At 50.2% G+C, this 13,042-nt stretch overlaps 1 protein-coding gene across 6 annotated transcripts in view; it reads right to left on the reverse strand.

Annotated features, from left to right (window-relative positions):
- The window catches only part of TRIO (trio Rho guanine nucleotide exchange factor), a 365,052-nt gene extending 353,019 nt beyond the window's left edge, over positions 1 to 12,033 (reverse strand). For 3 of the 6 annotated variants that reach the window (XR_006702484.1, XM_045441826.1, XM_045441817.1), the window contains exon 1: positions 11,881 to 12,008. The gene's annotated coding sequence lies outside the window, so the exon portion shown is untranslated. Of the gene's footprint in view, positions 1 to 11,880 lie in introns of all 6 variants that reach the window. The other 3 variants (XM_045441785.1, XM_045441792.1, XM_045441835.1) reach the window with 3 other exon arrangements.
- Positions 12,034 to 13,042: the final 1,009 nt, after the last annotated feature.

A 13,042-nucleotide genomic window follows, 5' to 3' on the forward strand; every position in this document is an offset into this window, starting at 1 on the left:
GTGGTGAAATAGAAACAGGGAATCTGAATCTGAGTTATTTCTCTTTGAACATGAGTTCTGGCTTCTCAAAACAGACCTACCTGCCCCCACCCCCAAAAATAAACCCCACAAACTTTACACGTAATCAGCAATGAAGACGTGAACCAACTAAGCCAAAAGTAACACAGTGAAATCTCACTTCAACTGAGTTGATATGGATCCGAGCTTGGTACCTCCTTTCGTTGGTTTAAAAATCAAAGACAAACTATAACGGCCATGTCAAAAGTAACCCATAATCTCACATTAAACAGCAGGCTAGTCCTATTCTTTTAGTTCTAGAAATTTTTTAAAAACAAGAATTAAATAAAAACGGAAAAACTTGAAACCCTTGGAAAGTCTTTGAGCAAACCAGGAGGAAACAAAAATGTGGATTTCCAGAGCACAATACACCTCCAGGTTATGTAATGTCTACACTCACAACAGCAGCGTTTCCATCATCCCCTGACTGAAATACGAAAACTCTAAGGGAGCCGTGCAGTTACTGAGACCCACACAGAGACAGAACGTGGTTCCAGTGTGGAAAGGCCGCCGGGAGTCCCTGCGGGCATGAACCTGACCAGCATCCCAGAGGACCAGGCCACAGTAGGGACGGGGACAGGTGAAGTGTCACAGACCAAAATGCACCCCACGGGTGGAAAAATCTACAACACACCGCGCTCAAAGGACGGTGGAAAACAATCCTGTTCCCCAGGACCCCATCATCATCCACACGCATGTTTCCACGAATAACAGCAAAAAAAAATGAGAGGCTGCAACCAAATAGCTATACGGAGAGAACCAGGAGCACCACACCCACCTTATAAAATTGTCCCCAGAAGAGCAGCTGAGCATGGCCCCGCCCCAGTCCCCCATCCTCAGAAAGGAACACCCAGTAATCCTTATAATGTGTCAGACACAGCAAGCTGCCGGCCGCTCCCCACCCTTCTCACACTTCCCTCCGCCAACCCCCCCCACCCCACACCCGACAGCCACCACAGGGGAGGCCTCCCACCCAGCCCTTGGGGGCAAGTCCACACAGCCAGGGAGCCAGAGGACCAGCCTTTCTCCCCCACCACCAGGATCCCTCCCAAGGATCCCCTGAGACAGGGGAGAGCCGGCAGAGCAAAACTCATGCAGCCAACACGCCTGAAATGAAGAGCTAGGTTGCTAGGATTATTTATGTAAAAAGGAACATCGGTTTTAATTAGGTGAGAAGAGGACCAGCACAGAAGCTAAATTACAGGGCCCAGACCAACGTGAAAACAAAAACGTCTGCTATATCCTGGAATCTTTCACTCAACTCTGCTTGATGTGTGACTTGTAAATTATAGCTTCGATCCTCAACACACAAGAATATACGTATTCAATTTTAAAGATCTGAAAATTACAACACAGGATCCTATGGGAAGCTGTACAGAGTGAGGGCCCTCTCCACTCCCTCCGTCACAGAGGGCTTTGTGGTCTGGCAGCCCTGGGCGTCAATTCCAGCCCAGGCCCTCACCAGCAGCGCAAACTGGGGTCATTCATTCCACCTCACCAGAGGCTGAGGTGTTCACACAGACACAGAAGCTGGCACCTGCTGGCTGGGAGGATGTGACTTGGGGCCCTTCCCCACTCATCCTCCCTCCCTCCCTGCCTCCCTCCCTCCCTCTCTCTCTCCCTCTCTCTCTCCTGCTCGTTGTCTCGCAAAATAAATAAATAAATAAACTTAAAAAAAAAGAAACTCAGATGGCGGTAGAGAAAATAGTTAACACCAAGACTTCACCAGGTTTTCTTAAAGGACAGCATTGGCATTAACAGTATCTGGGGGAAAAAATAAAGATGGTATTTTAAATACCATCCTGTGAGCTTCCAAGAAAGTTATTGCTTTGTGGATACACTTACTCTCCTCTCCTCTGAAGCATAATTCCAAAGGTTCTATCTGACCCCCTATGACTGGAGGTCCTGGCCTCCCACACGACTCTGGCAGCTGCTGCTGAAGATTTAGATTCCAGCAAGGGCAAGGACAGCACGGGAGAGGCAGCGGCCCTTTCCAGTCTGCCATCTTCCTCGCTTCCCAAAATACAGCCCCAGATCCCCAAGGAAGTTGTCAGAGGAAACTTACAGTGATCTCACCTCTAGCCTGCATCAGGTTTACAGTCAAAGGTTTGCAGCAGTTTGGTTCAGGAGACAGGTGCCATCTCACCTACAGGCTGGTCCCTTCGGTGAGACGGGACTTCACACAATGCCATGAGGAAGGAGAGAAATGCCTGGCAATGAACCCTGCGAAGTTTGTTCTCGGGAACTACAGTTAAATATTGAGAAAGAAACACATACACAGACCAGCTAACAAAATGCTGAAATCAAGGACTCTGTCACAAAGCCCCTCCCCTGCGAGAGCAGAGGCAACCAACCCATCAGGGGACAAGTGAACTCAACTGCCACATGAAAAAAAAAAAAAAATGTATGGCCTGGAAACCATCAAATTAGTATCAGTTCTCAAGGCTCCTGAACCCAAGACATAGGAGGACAAGTGCAACAGCACTGAGATGGAGGTGAAATAACGCTAAAAGTCATGTGTGAAATACATCATGGCTCTGTGCAATCTGGTCTTTCAGTCAGTGGTCGTCCCTGGCACGCCAGCTGTCATCACTGCGGTACTGAAAAGGGCGTTGAGGGCTGGAGATAACTTCTCATAGTTTCAAACAAGAAACATCTATTTGTTTAGTATCAGGCTAATGAGGAATTTATTCCAGTTATTTGGATGCCAAAATATTAAGTAATTTAAACTGCACAGACTTCATTACATGAGACTAATTAGAAATATTTATAATAACATTCCGGTCAAAGTATTGTTTCCCAGTATCTGTATGTAACTTCAGAACAAATAATAGAAGAATTAGACTTTGGGGCCTTTACCAAACTAATAAAGTTATCCAAAAACTAATATATACATATATATATATATATATATATATATATATATATATGCACATTTTTTTCCCCTGTCGATCCTAGCATATCTGTCATGAAGAACAAGGACTAAGTAAATGCAAGGAAGAAAACGTAAAACTTTCAGAATCTGAATAAGCCAGGGGTGCCCTCCCATAGGTTTGCAGAGGCGATGTTCCACAACAGCTGGCAGTAAAGAAGGAATCCTTGAAAGGTGGATCAATGTCAGACTAGGAAGTACAAGGAATAAACAATGGAAAACAACTTCTTACAAACATTTCACATGCATAATTCGCAAATTCAAATTAAAACACTTTGCCCTAGAGCACACGTGTCATTCATACACGTGACTTCGCATATACTAGGGGACATGGGTTCTTTTAAAATAGATTTCAGGGACATCCCGGGGGGCTCAGTCGGTTGAGCAGCAGACACTGGGTCAGGTCATGACCTCACAGTTCACTTTGCGGGTTTGAGCCCTAAATGGGGCTCTGCATCAGGCTCTCTGCTGTCAGCACAGAGCCTGCTTCAGATCTGCTGTCCCCATCTCTCTCTCTCACCCTCCCCTGCTCAAGCTCTCTCTCTCTCTCTCAAAAATAAACATTTTAAAAAAATAGGTTTCAAATATCAGTCTCTGATATATTCCTACGTTCCTTCTTGCTTTGAGACCACCATTCCACAGAATCCCAAAGTGAGGTGTTTTCCAAGATCTATACATACATACATAGACACGAAAAAAAAGAAGATACCAAGAAACCCTATCTAAAATTATTCAAGGATTATACTTTCAAATTTGAATTGTGTTTTTCCCAAGTTCAAGAATAGCTTTATTTTGTGGTTATGAATCTTAAATGTGGGGACTAATGCTTTATAAATGCGTTCATCAATCATCAATACTGCAGCAAGGTCAGTTGTACCTGAGAAGGCCCAAGAACAGAGGGCTAATGGCCTCACACAGAAACAAATGTGGGAATAACACCCTCTGCCCCAAATGAAACTTATCCCTGGAAATTCCTTCTGTAACACCAGGAATACTGAGACATTACAGACCATCCCACATTTACTACTCTTCTATCTGGACAGCGACAAAAACTCACCAGAGTGGGTAAATTTGAAGCAGGAAAAATGGTGACTGTTCATATCTAAAGATAGGGCTTAAGTCAGCAGACTTGACTTACATGCCATATGGATTCCCCAAGTTAACGCTTCTTGCAGAACCCAAGAAAAGGATACTTATTTCCTCATAACTACCTTTGAAGTTTCGCTAGTAATTACACAAGTTTGGTCCCACTGGTCAAGGCAGTCTGGGGGACTGCTGTTACCTTTCAAATCAATAGGAAATCTTTTGGAATGAACTCGGTTTTGCTCTAGCTTAACTAGAGAAATAACTTAATTGGATTTGGGTTTTGTTGCTATCTCATTGTTTTAAAACTATTTACATTTCCTTGATTACTAGTGGAGCTGGCATTTATTTGTGGGACTTCTCTGAATGATCGGTTTGCCCGTTTTCCTTATGGATTGTCTTACTGACTTGAGGAAGCCCTTTTTTTCTTACAGGTATAGAATTCTTTGATTTGTAATGAAATGTTTACTCCCAGTTTGTTATCAGCCTTTTTTTTTTAATGTTTTAAATTAACATACAACAAAACTAATGGGGGGCGGGGGGTGCAGGTCTATGTATTTTAACACATATAATCAGCAACACAGCCAAGATACAAAACAGTTCCATCATCCCCCAAAATGCCCCTCATGCTGACCCTCTGTAGTCATGACCTTCCAAACCCTAACGCCTGGCAATCAACCAATCTGTTCTCTCACTGTCCTGTCTGTTTGAGAATGTCACAGAAGTGGAATCATTCAACATGAGACTGCCTTCCTTTACACAGCATTAACCGAGTGGGGTGCACCACAGTTGATCTGTTCACACCTACAATGTTTTAATGCTAATGGCAACATCAGACTGCAAAGGGCCCCCAACCCTTCCCAGCAGCAGGACGGTAACAGCAGCAGACCACGTACTTCTCTTCTGGAACTGCAGAGAAAGAGCAGAGGGTTCACAGAACTGCCAGGACTCTGCAGAAACCCCTCCTAAAGAAAAGCCAAGTGCAATTCATCACTGTCCCTAACAGGACCACAGACTGTAAGAAAATCAGCCTGATTAACTCACATGAACACCACTAACCCAAAGTACCCTAGACCTAGAATCTATTCTTTACTTCGATAACGTCTTCATTACGCTTTCTCTGTCAGTGTAACCGCTAAAAGGTACTAATTTATGACAAAGCCCAAATAGAGTAATGGTTCCAAAATACAAGATTTGCTCTGCAGATTTCTCCACATTCCTCACCAACCAGACAAGAGTAGACATGTGGCTAATTAAAACAGTCAGTAATCTAAAAGTCAAGTATATTTATCACCAAAATGAAGTTCTTTATTTCCACAGCACATCTGGCATTAGACCAAATATTACAGAGTCACAGGAAAAAAAACAAAACAAAACAAAACAAAACAGAAGCTACACCCTTTCCCCAGCTTAACAATCTGCCACATGCTTGGAAAAGTCTGCACACACCTGCCCTTCTGCCCTGGACATGTAACCTTTCCCAGAGAGCAGGTGGTTAGTAATTTCGGTTTCCAGGGTCTTCCTCACACGGAGAGGAACAAAAAGGAGGAAATTAAGACCAAAACTATTCAGTAAGCACACTACGTGTCCCCATCCATGAGGAAGAAGTGAAAATGAGTACTTGTGCACTTGCTGACCATTACACAGCAGAGATGTGTGCCCATGAACAAGAATGTCTGCAAGGAAGGCTTAATAATGTCAAAAGGTTGGGAGACAACACTGGAAATTCTAGCCAGATATCTCCTTTTCCTCTTTATAAACTGGCAGAGATGGAGTGAAATCGGGGTCTCGCAGGGGCTGGGCACTGTGGTGAGTGAGGAGGCAAAGGTCCCAAGAGGCAAGACCTCCACTATGGCCACAGGAGGCCCAGAGACGGTGGGGAGAGGAAGGCGGAGGAGAGGAAAGCAGCAGCAGCAAACCAATGCTTTGCAGGGCCCTGTTCCCAGTCCCTCCCTCCTTTTCTCCTTCTTGGTCCTTTCCCCTCAGTTAAGAAGGGCTGTGACAGGAACTCCCAGGTGGCTCCAGTGAGTAGTACATCAGCCAGGATTCCTAAGTGCCAAGGTCACCCAGCAGACTCCCCATACATGCTCATTTCCTTGCCCACCGCTCTGCTAAACAGCTCATCCGCAGAATCTAGAGTAGGACGAGACAGAGAACTCTGTCTCGCTATCTAATCCCGCCTACCCCTCTCTCCAATCGTGGGCCCATCCAGATCCCTGCCTGCCATCAGCTTCAATGGGGCTGAGAAGCAAGGAGAAGTTATAAAAGATGGCACTCTCTCCATCCACAAGACAAATAACACAGTCACTGCTGGCAGCTCACCCAAGTCCACTCAGATGAACACTTGGGAGAGGAAGGGAAGAGACGGACATCAGAGCAAGCCACCACCTTCCACCAAAATGCACCGCGAATCTCCCTCCAACCCATTTCTTCTCTGTCCACAGAGTAGCTGCTGTTCCCGCCAGTGGCACTACTGAAATTTGTCAAGACAACGCACTTAAGGAAATAAAAACCAATTCATTATAAAATTGAGGAGGAATGAAGGGGGTTGTTAAGACTGCTTTTTATAGTAAAACACAATTCATCCCTATCAACAGAAGTGATTTTTACTAGGCAGTAAAGTGTGGCTATTGATTAAGAATTTGACTTTTCTCTGGAATTCCGCCAAGGATGTCAGATAAAATTTTATTTTCTCAGTACAGGAATCAAGTAAATAAACTTAAAATAAATACCAGATACAGCTGACTTACACTATGACAGCTTCAAACACACCTTGCACTTTCAGTTAGAAACAAATCCCAAATTTATCATAACATTTCAAAGGTCTAGAAAGACCATCCTAATCACTTTTTTTTTTTAATGTTTATTCATTTTTGAGAGACAGAGACAGCGAAAGAGCATGAGCAGAGGAGGGGCAGAGAGAGAGGGAGACACAGAATCCGAAGCAGGTTCCAGGCTCTGAGCTGTCAGCACAGAGCCCGACACAGGGCTCGAACTCACAAACCCTGAGATCATGACCTGAGCCGAAGTTGGATGCTTAACCGAATGAACCACCCAGGCACCCCTAATCACTTATTTTTAATATACATTTGAGGAACATAGTTAAATCACAGGCTTCACTTTGAACAGAACCACTTGTGTCATTTATATCTTGCTTAATCATTTAAATCGTTAAAATGGCTTCATTTGAATCTTGGATGGCTAAACCGCAAAGGGAAAAATACAATATCCTGCGTCAATAAGTCAATTTACAAGGTCTCAATGAGAAGTTTCTTTCAATGATTGTTTTACTGTGCTTTGATTTCTTGAAAGTCACTTATGGGATTATTTTTAGCTATCTCTTTGCTTTCCTCTAAAACTGAACCTGAATGCCACCAAAAAAGGAGAAACTGACATTCTCAAATAACATTTTCTTCGACTCCTTTTTTCAAAATATTGAAGGTAACAAGGACTGAGTTCGTAACACAATAATTATTATTAGTGCTCACAGAGACCAAAGCTGCCAGACTTCTAAATATACACAGATGTAGTGTGGCCAGCTTGAGGCCTCCACTTATGTGGTGTTAGCAGCATAAATATGAAGAAAAGCATCCCTGAATGCTCCATGAGGAAATCATCATATCGAAACACAGAAAGATATGCATACTGCTCTGTCACTAAGTAACAGACTCAATTTTCTTCATATGTTCTGTTGGAAAGGGCTGCAGCCAGGAGTTCAGAATAAGATCTAATGAAAGAAACCCAACACGATGGGCTGCGATGCTTCAGAATAACCACAACCTTTATTCTCTGCACATTCATCTAATGCCAACCTAAAACATGCCAGGCAGGTTAAAAATAATGCATTTATGTAAGTACCCCCCCCCCACACACACACACACACTCTTGCAAGGTTAAATAGAGAGCTCTGAAAGAATGATTTATTGCCACAAGAATACAGCCCCAAAATAGATTGGCAATAAAAGTGATTGGTCCCAGGGGGCTTGAGAACTAATGTAAGCAAAGTCCTGGCCATGAGAGGCCTCCAAGAAAGAGTGTACCAGAGTCGGTGGCGCACTTTCTGGCCCTGACCCCACCCCTACCAGAATTACACTCTGAGCAAGTCACTTGACCTCCCTAGAAGCCTGATTCCCTTTCTGTAAAATAAAGAAACTGGACTAGCTCACATCTGTGATCCAACCGCCTCCCCCTTTTTTTCCTTTTGAAATCTGCTTTATCTTTCCTAGAACTGAGGTCTGTGTGAAGGAGAAAAGTTTGAAATTCACTAACACCTGTGGAAAATCTCGGCTGCCCTCTAACACAGCATCACCACATATTTCCGCTCAATCCAATTTAACACTAATTGACCTGCCTGCTGGTGCCAGGTTTATAAAAAAAGGAGAGTCGGGATGGTCAAAATGGATGGGAAGTCTCTGTGCCAAGGACCTGAGTGGGGAATGAAATGGCAACATATGAGGTAAGACCTTGATTGAGGTGGACACTGGGTGACACAAAGCAGGGGGAAAGGGCAATCACTGCTCTGAAGCCATGAGCTCTCCAAAGAAAAGTGGAGAATAACCATCAGGTGCTGAGGGCTCAGAGGGAACCACAGAATCCGAGTGGGAAGCAGCCCCTGAGCCATCCCCCCCACCAAGTGCAAGCGCCCTCACCCCAGCACCTCTGAGCCATCTCCCCCCACCAAGTGCAAGAGTCCTAACCGCAGCACCCAACTCTGAAGCTTGGCAGGTGGCGGTGCCTCTGCTGAGCACTTCCAGTAACAGAGAAATCACATGGCAGCTGATTTTATTCCCGAACTGCTCTAATTGTCTAAAAAGTCCTATTAAGCTGAAGTCTTTCTCCTTTCATCCAACCATGGGTACTAGTTTTCAATCCATGACTACAAAGTTAAAATTTAATGCAGGACAGAGAAAGGATAAAAAGGAAAGAGAATAAGGTAGCCAAGCAAACAGTTCCAGGGCTGAGAAATGAAAGGCAACCAACAGAAATGCTTTGTCTAGGACACGTTGGCAATTTTAACTACCAGGCTCTTTTTGGAAAAATGTTCACACCCTAATCTGTCCACCGCAGTCAATGAGAACCTTTTTCCTGTGTTTCTCCATCTTAGAAAAGAATGTCAGATTTTACTGATGCACTTGGCCTCTCCATTCAGTCATCCATATTCAGTCAAAGCAGACAAGGAGCCCCCCACCCACCCCCGTCTGAGCCACTCTACCAGGTGAGGTCCCTACCCACAGTCCTGCTTCATCTGTCCTGACAGGTCCAAACCCCCCACCCCACCCCCCACAAATTCAACTGAATGGTCCCTCTCTACCCTCTGCTAGACATCACTGTCCTAGATGCTGCAGCCAAGATCTAGGTCAGGGATTCAGAGCTGCCCAAAGGAGGGAAAAGCACTTTAAAAAGATGTTCCAGGGGCGCCTGGGTGGCGCAGTCGGTTACGCGTCCGACTTCAGCCAGGTCACGATCTCGCGGTCCGTGAGTTCGAGCCCCACGTCGGGCTCTGGGCTGATGGCTCAGAGCCTGGAGCCTGTTTCAGATTCTGTGTCTCCCTCTCTCTCTGTCCCTCCCCCGTTCATGCTCTGTCTCTCTCTGTCCCCAAAATAAATAAACGTTGAAAAAAAAAAATTTTAAAAAAAAAAAAAAAAAAAAAAAAAAAAAAAAAAGATGTTCCAGACTTCCCCTGGGATGGGACAGTGCAACTGCTGCTACTTAAAATCTGCTCTGGCTCCTGATTCCAGATCAAACAACTAAAAGGGTGGTTTGTCAAATCATTTTGGAGGCTGGAAGAAAGGAACAAACCAGTGAAAGCATTGCCTGATTTTGCCCGAAACTGAACATGGACAAGAGTCCGGGCACGGAAGCAAGCACAGGTGTAAGCATGGCCACCAACAGACTTATCTCCCCAGATAAATCCTGGGAAGAGCTACACTGACAGGGAGCAAGTTTTCTGTGGACATTCAGTCCACCCTAATGTCTTTTGGGCTCTTCTTAGCAAAAGAAGTAATTTCTCTACTGTGCATAATAAAGATGTAAGAAAGTCTGGTCTCAGAAGCACCAAAAATTCCATCTCCAGGGCACAGGAGCCTTTCTAACAGAGAGAAGCTGAATTCCGCACAGAATCTATTATTCCGTGACAGGTGGTAGAAACAGAAAAAAGACAGGCTAGACTTTAGCTTCAGGGCATGAAGGGAAGACGTCCCAGTTCTGCTATTAGGAGGTAAAAGGAGGCTGCTCAATCCGGCTAGCTAGTTGCACCCCCCCCCAAAAGGGGGGGGGAAGCTTTCATTTGAAGGAGTTCATGTTTTCCTAAACCTCTGCTTTCTGCAAGGACCTCACGCGGAGAGAGAGAGAGCACTAGGAAGTATATTAACCCCAAGCTGACACTGTAGAGTCGGTGTATGTCAGTCCCAGCCATATCCAATCTGTTAAAACGACTCAAAAATAACCCCACTTGGCAAAGATCAAGAAAACGAGGGAAAGACCGTGCTACACCAGGCATCTACTGGCACTAACTTCTACCTCCGACCATCGCCCTCCCGCTGCAAACTGCTTCTGGCGACCCCGAATACCGAATTTGAAAGAGGCCTGGAAGAAACGTGAACCGCCGGCCACCAGCGCGCGCCCCATCATAGGCCGCTCCCCAGACGTCCCAGCCCCGCCGTCCTCACCAGCACCCAGCACACGCCCTCCGCCCGCCGGGCCCGGCCGCAGACCTGGCCCGCCCTTCTCTGTTCTCCAGCGCGGAGTCTGCATCCTCCCGGCCCCGCGCCCGCCCGATCAGCGTGCGCTCCGGGCTTCGGGCCCCCGAGGCCATCGCCGCCTCCGCCCGCTCCTCCGCCGCCGCCCGGACGCGCGAGCAGACCGGACTGGGGCGGGGTAGGGGGAGCGGACGAGGGGCGCGGGGGCGCGGTCCCGACTCACGCGGGATCTGGGCCCAGGCTGGAAGCGCCGCCGCGGGGGTCCCGGGGACGCCCTGTCACGCCCCCCAGACCTCCTCCCCGCGGGACTGCAGCCAAGCTCACCTCTCCCACCGGCACCCCCTCCTCGCTGGAGAGACACCGGGCCACCTGGCACTGCCTCCACCTCCAAGCCACCCAGGCAGTGCTCCGCGCGCCTGGCTCCCCCAGGGCCACCGCGCTCCCAGATGTCCCACCCGGGCCGCCCCCGGAGACAATGGCTCACCCGCCTCCCGGCCCGCCGCGCTTCAGCTCGGCCACCTCCCCCCTCCCTGGGCAGCGGGTGCCATGGCTTCCCCGTTTCACAGAAGCCTAGGCAGCGGCCAGGGAGGTGACAGGCTGGAGGACCGAGCAAAGAAACCGGGCTGCTAATGGGGTCGAGGAGGGGCCAGGTACAAATCGGCCACAGAGACCGGCCCAGATGAGAGCCGCTCTCCCGGGTCCGGCCTCGCCACCCCCGTCCGCTCGGCCTCCGGGGCAGGGGCCTCCGCCCTCACCGTCCCCGCCGCCGACTCCTCGGCCCTCCCGCAAAAGAGACAAAGAGCCGGCGCCCCAACCCGTGGAGCGGTGGCCACCGGGGGCGGGGGACGGGAAGATTTTACCCCGGAACGAGGGGCGGGCGCAGGGAAGGGCCAGTCGGCGGCGTCCGGGCCGAGCCGCGGCCCGCGGGGCGGTGCGGGCAGTGGGACACGCCGGTGGAGGTCCGGGAGACCGGGCGTGGGGGTGCAGCAGCCCGGGCCAGAGCGCGCCGGGCCCTACGAACGGGCGAGCACCGGGCGCGCCGGGACTCGCGGACCGCGCCTCCGCGGCGGGCTTGGCCGAGCGCGCGGGCAGCGCCGCAGTTGCACTCACCGGATCGGAAGAAGGCCGCGATGTCGGCCAGGTCCTTGGCAGCCTCCTCGGCCCCCTCTCCCGCGCCGCCCCCGCAGCCCGAACCCGCCGCGCTGGCCGTGGCGGCGGGGCCGGAGGACGCGGCGGGGGCGGCGGCGCCGCCGCTGCTGCCGCTCATGGCTGCGGCGGCGCCCGCGGCCGCGCCCGGCTCGGGCCCCGCGCCCCTAGCGCCGCGTGCCGCCCGCTCCGCGCCGGGCCTGGCGGCGCCGAGCGCCCAGCTGCCCGCGCCCGGCGCGCGGACGCAGAGCCCTGGGGCGGCAGCGGGCGGCGGCGGCGGCGGCTCCGCCAAGGGAGCGCGCCCACATAGACGAGGACTCCGCCCGGTAGCCGCGAGCCGGCCGCGGGGCGGGGACGCGGAGCCACGGCCTCGGCGGCGCCGCCGGCCGGAGCGCGGGCAGCAGCGCGCGCCGCGCGGGACACGCAGTCGCAAGGGCGGGGGCCCGTGGCCGGCAGGAGCTCCGGGATCACGGGCGCCGGCGGCAACCGCGAGCCTCCATCTTGATTTCAAATGGGGAAGGAAGGAGGGGGAGGGGGAAAATCACGGCTGAGGGAACCCGGGTGAAAGGAAAAGGGAGAGCAGGGAAAGGAGAGGAAGGAAAAAAAAAGAGGGGCTTCGGGAATTTCCGGCGAACATCGTCAGGGGCCCGAGCGTGGGCTCGGCGGGTGGGCGGGGCCTTGCGGGAGGGGCGGGGCCGCGCCCGGCGGTCGGACGCCCGGAGAGCCGGCGGGCGGCTGCGTGAATGCTCAGCGGCGCTTCTAGTCCTCCGCCCGGGTAGCTCCAGCCTTTGGAAGGAGCAGGAACGCTCCCACCAGCGGGGGCGGACCTTTCCTGCGGCCGGCACCGTCCTCCGAGCGCTTGAGCTGGGTGTTACAGACGTCGCTCGCGGGAACGGGTGACTCAGGCACCGGGCTGGCATTGGCACGTAGACCGGGCTCCATAATAGTTGTTGAATGAACCGAGCGCATGGAAACAGTCCCAGAGGCGAGTGGGGCACGTCTGAACTCCTGGGGGGTACAAGTCTTCTCGTCTGTAGAATGAGAGTCCAGACTCACAGCTCCTGTCCTTATTCCACCAAAACGTAGAGAATGGGAAAGGTGGTGAGAGCTGGGAAAACCGAAGGAA

This window comes from Leopardus geoffroyi, chromosome A1, assembly GCF_018350155.1.
Source record: "Leopardus geoffroyi isolate Oge1 chromosome A1, O.geoffroyi_Oge1_pat1.0, whole genome shotgun sequence".
Taxonomy (NCBI): domain Eukaryota; kingdom Metazoa; phylum Chordata; class Mammalia; order Carnivora; family Felidae; genus Leopardus; species Leopardus geoffroyi.